This window comes from Macaca nemestrina, chromosome 1 (assembly GCF_043159975.1).
Source record: "Macaca nemestrina isolate mMacNem1 chromosome 1, mMacNem.hap1, whole genome shotgun sequence".
Taxonomy (NCBI): domain Eukaryota; kingdom Metazoa; phylum Chordata; class Mammalia; order Primates; family Cercopithecidae; genus Macaca; species Macaca nemestrina.
In genome coordinates, this window is record NC_092125.1 from 59,581,960 (window position 1) to 59,594,548 (window position 12,589).

The following is a 12,589-nucleotide window of genomic DNA, read 5'->3' on the forward strand; positions in this document are numbered from 1 at the left end:
AATTTTTGTATTTTTAGTAGAAACCCCCCAACATGGGGTTTCACCACGTTGGCCAGGCTGGTCTCAAACTCCTGGCCTCAGGTGATCCGCCCACCTCGGCCTCCCAAAGTGCTGGGATTACAAGCGTGAGCCACCGCGCCCGGCCTTGGCAAGACTCTTGACACCTGTCTTCCATCAGGGTCGATTATATTAAATTACACTGACAGAAGAAAGGATTGGATGACTTTTGAAGAACTATTTCAACCCAAAGACAAGCTAAAGAAACATTGAGTTGGCCGGGCGCGGTGGCTCCCGCCTGTAATCCTAGCACTTTGGGAGGCTGAGGCAGGTGAATCACGAGGTCAGGAGATGGAGACCATCCTGGCTAACAAGGTGAAACCCTGTCTCTACTAAAAATACGAAAAATTAGCCGGGCGTGGTGGCGGGCGCCTGTGGTCCCAGCTACTCGGGAGGCTGAGGCAGGAGAATGGCGTGAACCCGGGAGGCGGAGCTTGCAGTGAGCCGAGATCGCACCACTGCACTCCAGCCTGGGCAGCAGAGCGAGACTCCGTCTCAAAAAAAAAAAAATAATAATAAAGAAACATTGAGTTCACCAAACTGGAAGGTCTTGGAGGGCAGGAATTGTAGCTTACCCTCCTTTGTAGCTCACACAGAGCCTTACATGGAGTAGGTGCTCAGTATTTTATGAATGTGTGCGTGGATAAAACCGGTTTGCAAGAAACCACGAGTAAGCTTGCCACCTGCTGGTGAACTTGTGAAAGACACCTCGCAGCGCCTCAGCTCCCCCAAGTGGCCGTACACTGTAATCCTAAGAAAACCCTCAGCTTGGACAATCCTTTCTTTCCAAGAAGCACTTTGTTACAGGAAGGGGGTCCAAATCCAGACCCCAAGAGAGGGTTCTTGTATCTCACGCAAGAAGGAATTCAGGGCAAGTCCATAGAGTAAAGTGAAAGCAAGTTTATTAGGAAAGTAAAGGAATGAAAGAACGGCTACTCTGTAGACAGAGCAGACCTGAAGGCTGCTGGTTGCCCATTTTTATGCTTATTTCTTGATTATGTGCTAAACAAGGGGTGGATTATTCATGCCTCCCCTTTTAAACCACATAAGGTAACTTCCTGATGTTGCCATGGCATTTGTAAACTGTCATGGCACTGGTAGGAGTGTAGCAATGAGGATGACCAGAGGTCACTCTCATCACCATCTTGGTTTTGGTGCGTTTTGGCCCTCTTCTTTACTGCAGCCTGTTTTATCAACAAGGTCTTTATGACGTGTATCTTGTGCCAACCTCCTATCTCATCCTGTGACTTAGAATGCCTTAACCGTCTGGGAATGCAGCCCAGTAGGTCTCAGCCTTATTTTACCCAGCCCCTACACAAGATGGAGTTGCTCTGGCTCCAACACCTCTGACCACTTGATACTTGTTAATAAATCCTTTTGACTCTAACTCATGATCCTACATTCTTAGCAGAGAAGCCAAAAATGTCCTAGGACACTAGTCAGAGAAAAAGGCCTTTGAAAGCCATGGAAACTGTTTTGCCACTCAGGACCCTTTCTTCTCCACTGGTAGGTGTTCTCTCCCCAAGATCCCTTTCCCTATCCTTCACACATCCAGACAGAGAAAGCCTGTATTGAGCACCCACTATGTGCCAAGCATTGGGCTAGGTGCCGAGAGATATGAATGGAGACTTTACAGTGAGGGGAGAGATCAAGTGTGCACCCAGATGTGGGAGAGGAGACCGGTACAGGAAGAGCACCGGGAGTTCAGACAGGGAGAGAACTCCATTGTGGGGATTAGCGAAGGCTTACATGGGAGGTGACAGGCTAATGAGCTGGGCCATAAAGGGCAGTTAGGCTCATAATGTATGGAGATGGACAGCATTCTGGTTACCTGTTGCTGGGCAACAAACCACCCCAAACTTGGCAGTGTAACAGAGCAGTCATTTGTCTTTCTCTCTCATGGTTCTAGGCTTTCACCAAGCTCAGCTGATTGTTCTTGCTGGGATTTCTCCTGTGATTACAGTCAGATGAGAGCTGGCTGGATTCTTCACAGAGTCTGCCTTACTCCTGTGGCTGTAGGCTGATGCTTACTCCTCAGCTGAGGCTGTTAGCCAGAATCCCTACATGTGGTCTCTCCATGGGGCCTGGACTCTCTCACAGCATGGTGGCTGGTTGCAAGGACAAGCATCCCAAGAGAGAGCAGGAGAAAGTTGTCTCGCCTTTTGAAAACTGGCCTCAAAAGGCCCGTAGCAGATCCTCCCCTGTGCTCCACTAGTTGAGACAGTCATGAAGCCCCACCCAGTTTCCAAGAAGGGGACAGAGACGCCATTTCCTGATGTGTGAGTGGCAAGGTTCTGGAAGAGCATGTGGAATGGAAAGCATTTGAGGAAAATACAACTTGCTGTCAGGAAGGTCATTTCAGGCGGAGATCTTCATTGATGGTACCTTCGGAAACATATTTTTAGGAAAGAAAGCAGTTTTTACAGACTTGGCATTGCTAAGGGAAACAAGGTTTTAGAAGTATTTACTGAGCCATCTTCACTAAAAGAAGATGCTGAGGAAGAGGGAGATGCCTTTTGAAGTAGACTCCAAGGGGGAAACAGGAGGCTGGGATGGATGGCAGCTCACAGCTGGCAAAGGCAGTGGACTAGCAATGATGGGTGAAAGCCTACCAAGACTGATTCTTAGAGGGGGAAGAATTGACTTTGTGTTCTTATAGCAAGTGGCCAGGAATAACTAGAGGCTATGTCCAAGCTGAGACCTCAAAAACAGTAGTAGGCAGGGTCCAAACCAGAAAGCAACAGTTAACAAAAACTGTATTGCAGCAAGAGAGATAAGATAAGCACACAAGTGTAACCGCCCAACGGATTCACCTTGCCTGCTGCCTAGACAGAGCCGATTTATCAAGACAGGAGAATAGCAATGGAGAAAGAGTAATTCACGCAGACCCGGCTGTGCAGGAGACCGGAGTTTTATTATTACTCAAATCAGTCTCTCCGAATGTTCGGGGATCAGAGTTTTAATTTGGCAAGTAGGGGCTTGGGAAGTGGGGAGTGCTAATTGCTCAGCTTGGAGATGGAATCATAGAGGGTTGAAGTGAAGGGGTGGCCTGCCCCTCCACACCTGTGGGCGTTTCTCATCAGGTGGAATGAGAGACTTAAGAAAATAAAGAGACACAAAGACAAAGTAAGTGTGCCCAGGGGACCTGCGCTCAGCATACAGAGGACCCACGCCGGCACCGGTCTCTGAGTTCCCTCAGTATTTATTGATCATTATCTTTACCATCTTGGAAAAGGGGAAGTGGCAGGACAATAGGGTCATAGTAGGGAGAAGGTCAGCAGAAAGACATGTGAATAAAGATCTCTGTGACATGAATCAGTTTAAGGAAAAGTGTTGTGCTTTGATGTGCATATGCAAACATCTCCATAAACATTTTCAGTGCATAAAAGGCAGCCTTGCCACTAGTACATCCCACCTCCAGCCCTAAGGCGGTTTTCTCCTGTCTCAGTAAATAGAACATACAATCGGGTTTTACACCGAGAAGTTCCATTGCCCAGGGACTTGCCCAGGAACGGGCAGGAGACAGATGTCTTTCTCTATCTCAGCTGCCAAGAGGCTTTCTTTCCTCTTTTGCTAGTCCTCCTCAGCACAGACCCTTTATGGGTGTTGGGCTGGGGGATCAGGTCTTTCCCTTCCCACGAGGCCATATTTCAGACTCTCACACAGGGAGAAGCCTTGAACAATACCTAACTTTCCTAGGCAGAGGTCCCTGCGGCTTTCCCCAGTGTTTGTGTCCCCGGGTACTTGAGATTAAGAGAATGGTGATGACTTTTAACAAGCATACTGCCTTCAGGCACTTGTTTAACAAAGCACACCCTGCACAGCCCCAGATCCATTAAACCTTGAGTCACCACAGCACGTGTCTCTTGCAAGGACAGGGTTGGGGGTAGGGTCACAGATTAACAGCATCTCAGATACAGAACAAAATGGAGTCTCTTATGTCTACTTCTTTCTATATAGACACAGTAACAGTCTGATCTCTCTTTCTTTTGGATCAGAGTTTTAATTTGGCAAGTAGGGGCTTGGGAAGTGGGGAGTCCTAACTGCTCAGCTTGGAGATGGAATCATAGAGGGTTGAAGTGAGTTTTTTGTGCTATTTTCTGTTCCTGGGTGGGAGGGCAGAACTGGTTGAGCCAGATTATGGTTCTGGGTTGTGTCAGCTGATCCACCCAGAGTGTAGGGTCGGCAAGATATCTCAAGCACTGATCTTAGGCTTACAACAGTGATGTTATCCCTAGGAGCAATTTAAGGAGGTTCAGATTGTTGGAGTCAGAGACTGCATGACCCCTAAACTGTCATTTCAAATCGTGTAGCTAATTTGTTAGCCCTGCAAAGGCAGACTGGTCCCCAGGCAAGAAAAGGGTCTTTTCGGGAAAGGGCTATTATTAATTTTGTTTCAGAGTAAAATCATGAACTGAATTCCTTCCCAAAGTTATTTCCACCTACGCCCAGGAATGAACAAGGACAGTTTAAAGGTTAGAAGCAAAATGGTTAGGTCTGATTTCTTTCACTGTCATAATTTCCTCAGTTATAATTTTGTAAAAGCGATTTCACAAGCAACCACAAGACATAGCAGCTATCATTTGGGGATAATACAGGGAGGCAGGGAGCAGTCATCATGCATGAGCAAGAGCTGGGTCAGAGATAAGACACAGCCCCAGGTTAGAAGGCAGCTTCACACTGAGATGAATAGGGAGTGAAATCAAGGACCACAGCAGAGGTTGATGGCCCCATGCTCTTGATGGCACCATGACCTGAATGTCCAGGATCTTCCCTGTCAACCACCAACTTTATAGGAAAGGGTACACGAGCCAGCAATAATGGTGGTCAGGCTTGGCTGCGTGGGAAATAGGGAGTTTGCCCACCTGGCAGCTGCTGAGTGTCTCAGTAATGAGCTTCCAGCTACACAATGTCTGGACCCTGAGACCCAAAAAGGAAGGAGACTTGGCTTCCTTCACTATGGGCATTCTGTGACCCACCCTGGCGATGAGAAGGACTAAAGAGCTATAAGATATTAAATCTACATTGTGTGTTTCACTTGCTTATGAGCACTACAGTTCCGTCACCTGAGCCCCCACTAAGTGCAGATGTATGTGACTTTAGAAAGGTTAGATTTACTCTTCATAGCTCAGGGTATACAGAAGTGGTCCCAATAAAAGTTTCCTTTGCTACAGGGGGCTGAGGACAATCATGAGGTTGTGAACTCTTTGAGGACAGGATTAGATCTCGGTCAATATCTGTATGCTCAGTGCCTAGGATAGCATCTAGTTCATGAAAGGAAGGAAAGGAGAGAGGAAGGAAGGAAGGAAGGAAGGAAGGAAGGAAGGAAGGGAGGAAGGGAGGAAGGGAGGAAGGGAGGAAGGGAGGAAGGGAGGAAGGGAGGAAGGGAGGGAGGGAGGGAGGGAGGGAGGGAGGGAGGGAGGGAGGGAGTCGGATAATACAAAAGGCCGTGCCATGAATTCTTAGTCCTACCTGATCTCGAGGAGCGCCAGAAGGGTTGCTGGAAGCCCACATAGACATACGGTATATGATAAAATTTCTTTAAAAAAAAAAGAGAGGGCCGGGCGCGGTGGCTCAAGCCTGTAATCCCAGCACTTTGGGAGGCCGAGACGGGCGGATCACGAGGTCAGGAGATCGAGACCATCCTGGCTAACACGGTGAAACCCCGTCTCTACTAAAAATACAAAAAACTAGCCGGGCGAGGTGGCGGCGCCTGTAGTCCCAGCTACTCGGGAGGCTGAGGCAGGAGAATGGCGGGAACCCGGGAGGCGGAGCTTGCAGTGAGCTGAGATCCGGCCACTGCACTCCAGCCCCGGCGGCAGAGCGAGACTCCGTCTCAAAAAAAAAAAAAAAAAAAGAGAGATATAATTCACATGTCATATGATTTGCCCGTTTAAAGTGTACATTTCAATGGGTTTTGGTATATTTACAGTTTTGCAATCACCACAGACCATTTCAGAACATTTTATCAACCTAATAGGAAACCCTGTACCCATTTGCAATCACTCCTGCATTTTCCTGCAACCTCCCAAGCAACTGAAACTGTCTTTGCAAAAATTACAGCAATGGGCAAATTATGACAGTGAAAGAGATCCGACCTAACTGACTCCATCTTGCTTCTAATCTCCAAGTTGCCCTTGTTCATTCCTGGGCATAGGCCAAACTAACTTTGGGAGGAATTTAGCTTATAACTTAACTTTGAAACAAAGATGAAAACAGCCTTTTCCCTTAACACAGCCCCTTCTTGCCTGGGGACCAGACTGCCTGTGCAGCACTAGCAAATTAACCTCAAGATTAATGCAGATAGTCCGGGCGCACAGTGGCTCAGGCCTGTAATCACAGCACTTTGGGAGGCCAAGGCAGGTGGATCACCTGAGGTCAGGAGTTGGAGACCAGCCTGGCCAACATGGTGAAACTCCGTCTCTACTAAAAATACAAAAATTAGCTGGGAGTGGTGGCAGGGGCCTGTAGTCCCAGCTACTCAGGAGGCTGAGGTAGGAGAATCGCTTGAACCCGGGAGGCGGAGGCTGCAGTGAGCCGAGATCACGCCACTGCACTGCAGCCTGGGCGACGGAGTGAGACTTCATCTCAAAAGATTAATGCAGACAGGCCACGAGATTTTGAACCTCCCCAGTTGCTCTGAAAGCTAGCATCACTATTGTAAAACCTAAGATCAGGCTCCAGACATTTTTCACACTGCATTCTGATGTACCAGCTGGCCCCACCCAGGTCGGTAATCTGGCTCAACCAGTTCTGGGATCTCACCTGGGAACAGAGGACAGGAAGAATAATCCCACTTTGGCCCCCTATGATTTCATCTCTGACACAGCCAATCAGCATTCTCCACTTCCTGGCCCCTACCCACCAAATTATCCTTAAAAATGCCAGTCTCCAAATTTTCCAGAAGACTGGTTTGAGTAATAATGAAACTTCCATCGCTCCTTCAGCAAGCTCTTTGTAAATTAATTAAACTCTGTATTGCAATGCCCCTGTCTTGATATGTCTGCTCTGTCTGGGTATCGGGCAAGGAGAACCCTTTGGGTGGTTACACAAGTACGTATCCACTTTACATTTCTACAAATGTGCCTGCTCCAAATTTTTTTTTGTTTGGTTTGTTTTTTGTTTTTAGGCAGGGTCTGGCTCTGTCACCCAGGCTGGAGCACAGTGGTGCAATCACGGCTCACTGCAACCTCTGCTTCCTGGCCTCTAGCGATCCTCCTTCCTCAGTACCCTCTACCCCCTTGCCCAGTAGCTGGGACTACAGATGCGGCCACCAAGTCTGGCTAATTTTTATGTATTTTTTGTAGAAATGGAGTTTTGCCGTGTTGCCCAGGCTGTTCTCAAACTCCTGGACTCAAGCAATCTGCCCACGTTGGCCTCCCAAAGTGCTGGGACTACAGGCCACCTTGCCTGGCCTGAACATTTCACATAATGTAACCATACAATATGTGGTCTTTCGTGTCTAGTTTCTTTTACATAACATAAGGAAAAGCTTCCCCTGTGCCCTCTGAAGGATCAATGAAAAAGCAACTGACGAAAAGCAGATTAATTGGAGAAAAGGCATATAGATTTATTAACATGCACGTGGGGGAGTACTGCACAGTTACCCTAACCTCCGAATGGAGTATAGGAGGTTACATACCATCTTTTTTTTGTTTTGAGACAGGGTCTCACTCTGTCACCAAGGCTGGAGCACAGTGACGCAATCTCAGCTCACTGCAACCTCCACCTCCTAGACTCAAGCAATCCTCCTGCCTCAGTCTCCTGAGTAGCTGGGACTACAGGTGTGTGCCACCATGCCTGGCTAATTTTTGTAGTTTTTGGTAGAGATGGGGTTTCACCATGTTGGCCAGGCTGGTCTCAAACTCCTGACTTCAGGTGATCTGCCCGCTTCAGCCTCCCAAAGTGCTGGGATAACAGGTGTGAGCCACCATGCCTGGCCCATACCATCTTGAGGTTACAAAATGAATGGTAACTCAGGGCATGGCCAAAAACAGGTTATCGTGGTAAGCAGGTTTTAGTGGCAAGACATGTTATGAGAGGGGGAAAAGATGAGGCCTGGCTAGCATAAGTGGTCTTGTTAGGTAGATGAAATCTCACAGGTAGCAGCCCTCAGAGAGAATTGATGGTAAATATTTCTTTCAGACCTTTAAATTTGTCAGAGTCTCAGTTAATCTGAGACTCTGATTAGACTCCTAAATCTAAAGAAGAGAAGGCCTGCATCAGTGAAGATTTTCTCTACTGATGCAAATCTCTCCCACCAAAGACAGCTTTGCAGGGCTACTTCTGTTTGCAAGGCCCTTTGAACAGCTGTCTCAAAATATGTCAAAGAAGGATATATATCCCACCTCAGCCTCCCAAAGTGCTGGGACTACAGGTGAGCCACCATGCCCGGCCCCAAAGAAGGATATTTTAAGGGAAATATTTTTATTTCTTTCACTAACTAATAAGTACTTCATTCCTTTTTTATTGCCAAATAATATGTAGGACATAGAATATATTATTTATAAAGTCATCAGTGCTGGGTAAGGTGTCAGAGCCCCGCATCAAAAAGTGGTTAACTCACCACTCGCAATGGCTCACGCCTGTAACCCCAGTACTTTGGGAGGCCAAGGCAGGTGGATCACCTGAGGTCAGGAGTTCCAGAGTTCCAGACCAGCCTGGCCAACATGGTGAAACCCCGTTTCTACTAAAAATACAAAAATTAGCCACATGTGGTGGCAGGCACCTATAATCCCAGCTACTCAGGAGGCAGAGACAGGAGAACCGCTTGAACCCGGGAGGTGGAGGTCGCAGTGGGCCGAGATCGTGCCATTGCACTCCAGCCTGGGTGACAAGAGTGAAACTCCATCTCAGAAAAAAAGGGGTTGACTCATGGGTTGGTAGGAAGACTTTATTGACAACAGTATAGGTTTGAAAAAGGAAAGTTTTATTAGAAAGAAAGAACGCGCCTTTCCAGCCCCGGACCCAGACCCTACAGTCGCTGAGATGTTGATGCCTAAGAAGAACTGGATTGCCATTTATGAACTCCTTTTCAAGGAGGGAGTCATGGTGGCCGAGAAGGATGTCCACATGCCTAAGCACCCGGAGCTGGCAGACAAGAATGTGCCCAACCTTCGTGTCATGAAGGCCATGCAGTCTCTCAAGTCCCGAGGCTACGTGAAGGAACAGTTTGCCTGGAGACGTTTCTACTGGTACCTTACCAATGAGGTATCCAGTATCTCCGTGATTACCTTCATCTGCCCCCGGAGATTGTGCCTGCCATCCTACGCCACAGCTGTCCAGAGACTGGCAGGCCTCCGCCTAAAGGTCTGGAGGGTGAGCGACCTGCAAGACTCACAGGAGGGGAAGCCGACAGAGATACCTACAAAAACAGAGTGCTGTGCCCCCTGGTGCCAACAAGAAAGCGGAGGCTGGGGCTGGGGCGGCAACCGAATTCCAGTTTAGAGACAGATTTGGTTGTGGATGTGGTCAGCCACCTCAGTAAAATTGGAGAGGACTGTTTTGCAATGAATACAATTACAGCCAAAAAAAAGAAGGAAAAAAGGAAGGAAGGAAGGAAGGAAGGAAGGAAGGAAGGAAGGAAGGAAGGAAGGAAGGAAGGAAGGAAGGAAGGAAGGAAGGAAGGAAGGAAGAGAAGAGAAGAGTGCAGTGAGGTGCCTCAGCATGAGAAAAGTAAGTGCCCCACGGCAGACTTTTCCTTAGGGGTATTTATGGACCTTAAAGCGGGAGCTTAGGAGTAATGTGGACCATATTAGCCACATAGGTCATGATAAGTGGTTACATTTGTAGATATTTTGGTGCCTTAATGTCAGCAAGGGCTGCACAACGAGTTTCAACATGCATTCATTCAGTAGATGTACAGAAATTCTAGTTACTTAAAAATTTTTTTAAAAACCTGGTACCAGATGCTTGCTTTAGAATAATAGGGAAGTCCAATTACTTCTAAATTCCTCAGATAAGAAATTTTGCCTCTGGATGGTCGGCTTGATGGTCGCCAGGTGATCTTTGCTCTCCTCAATCATTTTTTTTTTTTTAGGTGGAGTTTAACTCTTGTTGCCCAGGCTGGAGTGCAATGGTGCGATCTCAGAGACGGAGTTTCGCTCTTGTTGCCCAGGCTGGAGTGCAATGGCGCGATCTCGGCTCACCACAACTTCCACCTCCCGGGTTCAAGCGATTCTCCTGCTTCAGCCTCCCGAGTAGCTGGGATTATAGGCATGCACCACCATGCCCGGCAAATTTGTATTTTTAGTAGAGATGGGGTTTCTCCATGTTGGTCAGGCTGGTCTCGAACTCCCAACCCCAGGTGATCCACCTGCCTCGGCCTCCCAAAGTGCTGGGATTACAGGTGTGAGCCACCATGTCCTGCTCAGTTTTTGTTTTTTTTTTAATTGATTTTTTTTCTTTAAACAACAGTGAGGTTTTTGTTGTGGTTGTTGTTAGACAGAGTCTCACTTTATTGCCCAGGTTGGAGTGCAATGGCACAATCTTGGCTCACTGCAACTTCTGCCTCCTGGGTTCAAGCGATCCTCCTGCCTCAGCCTCCCAAGTAGCTGGGATTATAGGTGCACGCCACCATGTCCAGCTAATTTTTGTATTTTTAGTACAGACAGGGTTTAGTCATGTTGGCCAGGCTGGTCTCAAACTCCTGGCCTCAAGTGATCCATCCACCTCAGTCTCCCAAAGTGCTGAGATTACAGGTGTGAGCCACTTTGCCCAGCCCTCAATCAGTTATTAACATTTGAGTTGTTTCCGGTTCTTTACTATTTTGAATAATGCTGATATGAACATTCATGTATAAATTTTTGTGTGGATGAGTTTTTAAATTTATATTGGATCTATATCTAGGAGTGCAATTGTTAGGTCATATGGTAACTCTGTTTAACTCTTGAGGAACTGTCAAACTGTTTTCCAAAGCAGCTGCACCATTTTACAGTCACACTAACAAGGAGGGTTCTCATTTCTCCATATCCTCACCAACACCTGTTATTACCAGCTTTTTTTATTATAGCCATCCTAATGGGTGTGAATTGGTAGTTCATTGAGGTTTTGATTTACATTTCCTAATGACTAATGATGTTGAGCATCTTTTCCATCTGCATATCTTCTTTGGAAAAAAAAAGTCTATTTAAATCTCTTTTTTTGTTGTTGTTTTTTGTTTTTTTTAGATGGAGTCTCGCTCTGTCGCCCAGGCTGGAGTGCTGTGGCGAGATCTCGGCTCACTGCAACCTCCACCTCCCGGGTTCAAGTGATTCTTCTGCCTCAGCCTCCCAAAGTGGGACTATAGGCTCACACCACCACACCTGGCTAATTTTTGTATTATTAGTAGAGATGGGGTTTCACTATGTTAGCCAGGCTGGTCTTGAACTCCTGACTTTGTGATCTGCCTGCCTCAGCCTCCCAAAGTGCTGGGATTACAGGCGTGAGCCACCACGCCCAGCTATTTAAATCTTTTACTTATTTTATATATATTTTTTGTTTCTCATGACACAGCCCTCAGGAGATCCTGAGAACATGTGCCCCTTCTTACCTATTTTTCTTTCTTTCCAATTTTTTTTTTTTTTTTTAAGAGACAGGGTCTCACTCGGCCATCCAGGAGATAGTGCGGCGGTGTGATCATAGCTCATTGTAACTTATTACTCCTGGACTCAAGCAATCTTCCCACCTTAGTCTCCCGAGTAGCCAGAACTACAGGTATGTGCCCCTATGCCCAACTAATTTTTGAATTTTTTGTAGAGACGGGATCTCAATATGTTGCCCAGGCTGCCGTCAAACTCCTGGCTTCAAGCAATTCTCCTACCTCAGCTTCCCAAAGTCCTGGGATTACTATGCCTTGACTTTACCTATTTTTAAATTATTTGCCTTTTTGTTATTGTATAAAATTTCTTAAACTGATGTTCCACAAATGTAGTATCTGGAGACCTGTGGGTTCTCAGTCAGGTTTGTTTAATGTGACTCTTTTTTCCTTCTCCCTCCCTCCCTCCCTCTCTCTCTCGCTCTCTTTTTCTTTTCTTTCTTTCTTTCTTTTTTTTTTTTTTTTTTTTGACAGTGTCTTGTTCTGTTGCCCAGCCTGCAGTGCAGTGGCGTGATCTCAGCTCACTGCAACCTCCACCTCCCGGCTTCCAGCGATTCTTCCACCTCAGCTTCCTGAGTAGCTGGGATTATAGGTGAGTGCCACCACACCCAGCTAATGTTTGTATTTTCAGTAGAGACTAGGTTTTGCCATGTTGGCCAGGCTGGTCTCCAATTCCTGACCTCAAGTGATCTGCCTCCATTGGCCTCCCAAGGTGCTGGGATTGTGAGGCACTGCGCCCTGGCCCTGTGGGACTTTCATTTTAATGAACATCTGTCTCTGGCCAAGATGGAGTAACAGGTATCTTCCTGCTTAAAATAACAACAGAGGGAAAAATATATCAAACAACAGTTTTCAGGACACTGGAAATCAGGCAATAAAGGAGAGTGGTCTGTGAGAGATGAGAAACAAATGAGGCGCCCTCTTATTGTCCCAGCTTACTATGTGAAAGAGCTTCCA

The 12,589-nt window shown here is 47.0% G+C and overlaps 1 protein-coding gene and 1 pseudogene across 1 annotated transcript in view; one reads left to right on the plus strand and one right to left on the minus strand.

Annotated features, from left to right (window-relative positions):
* Nucleotides 1–12,589, minus strand: part of LOC105484721 (cysteine and glycine rich protein 1) — a 62,488-nt gene that overhangs the window by 31,817 nt on the left and 18,082 nt on the right. The window lies entirely within an intron of this gene.
* LOC105484720 (small ribosomal subunit protein eS10-like) lies at nucleotides 8,816–9,582 on the plus strand (annotated as a pseudogene).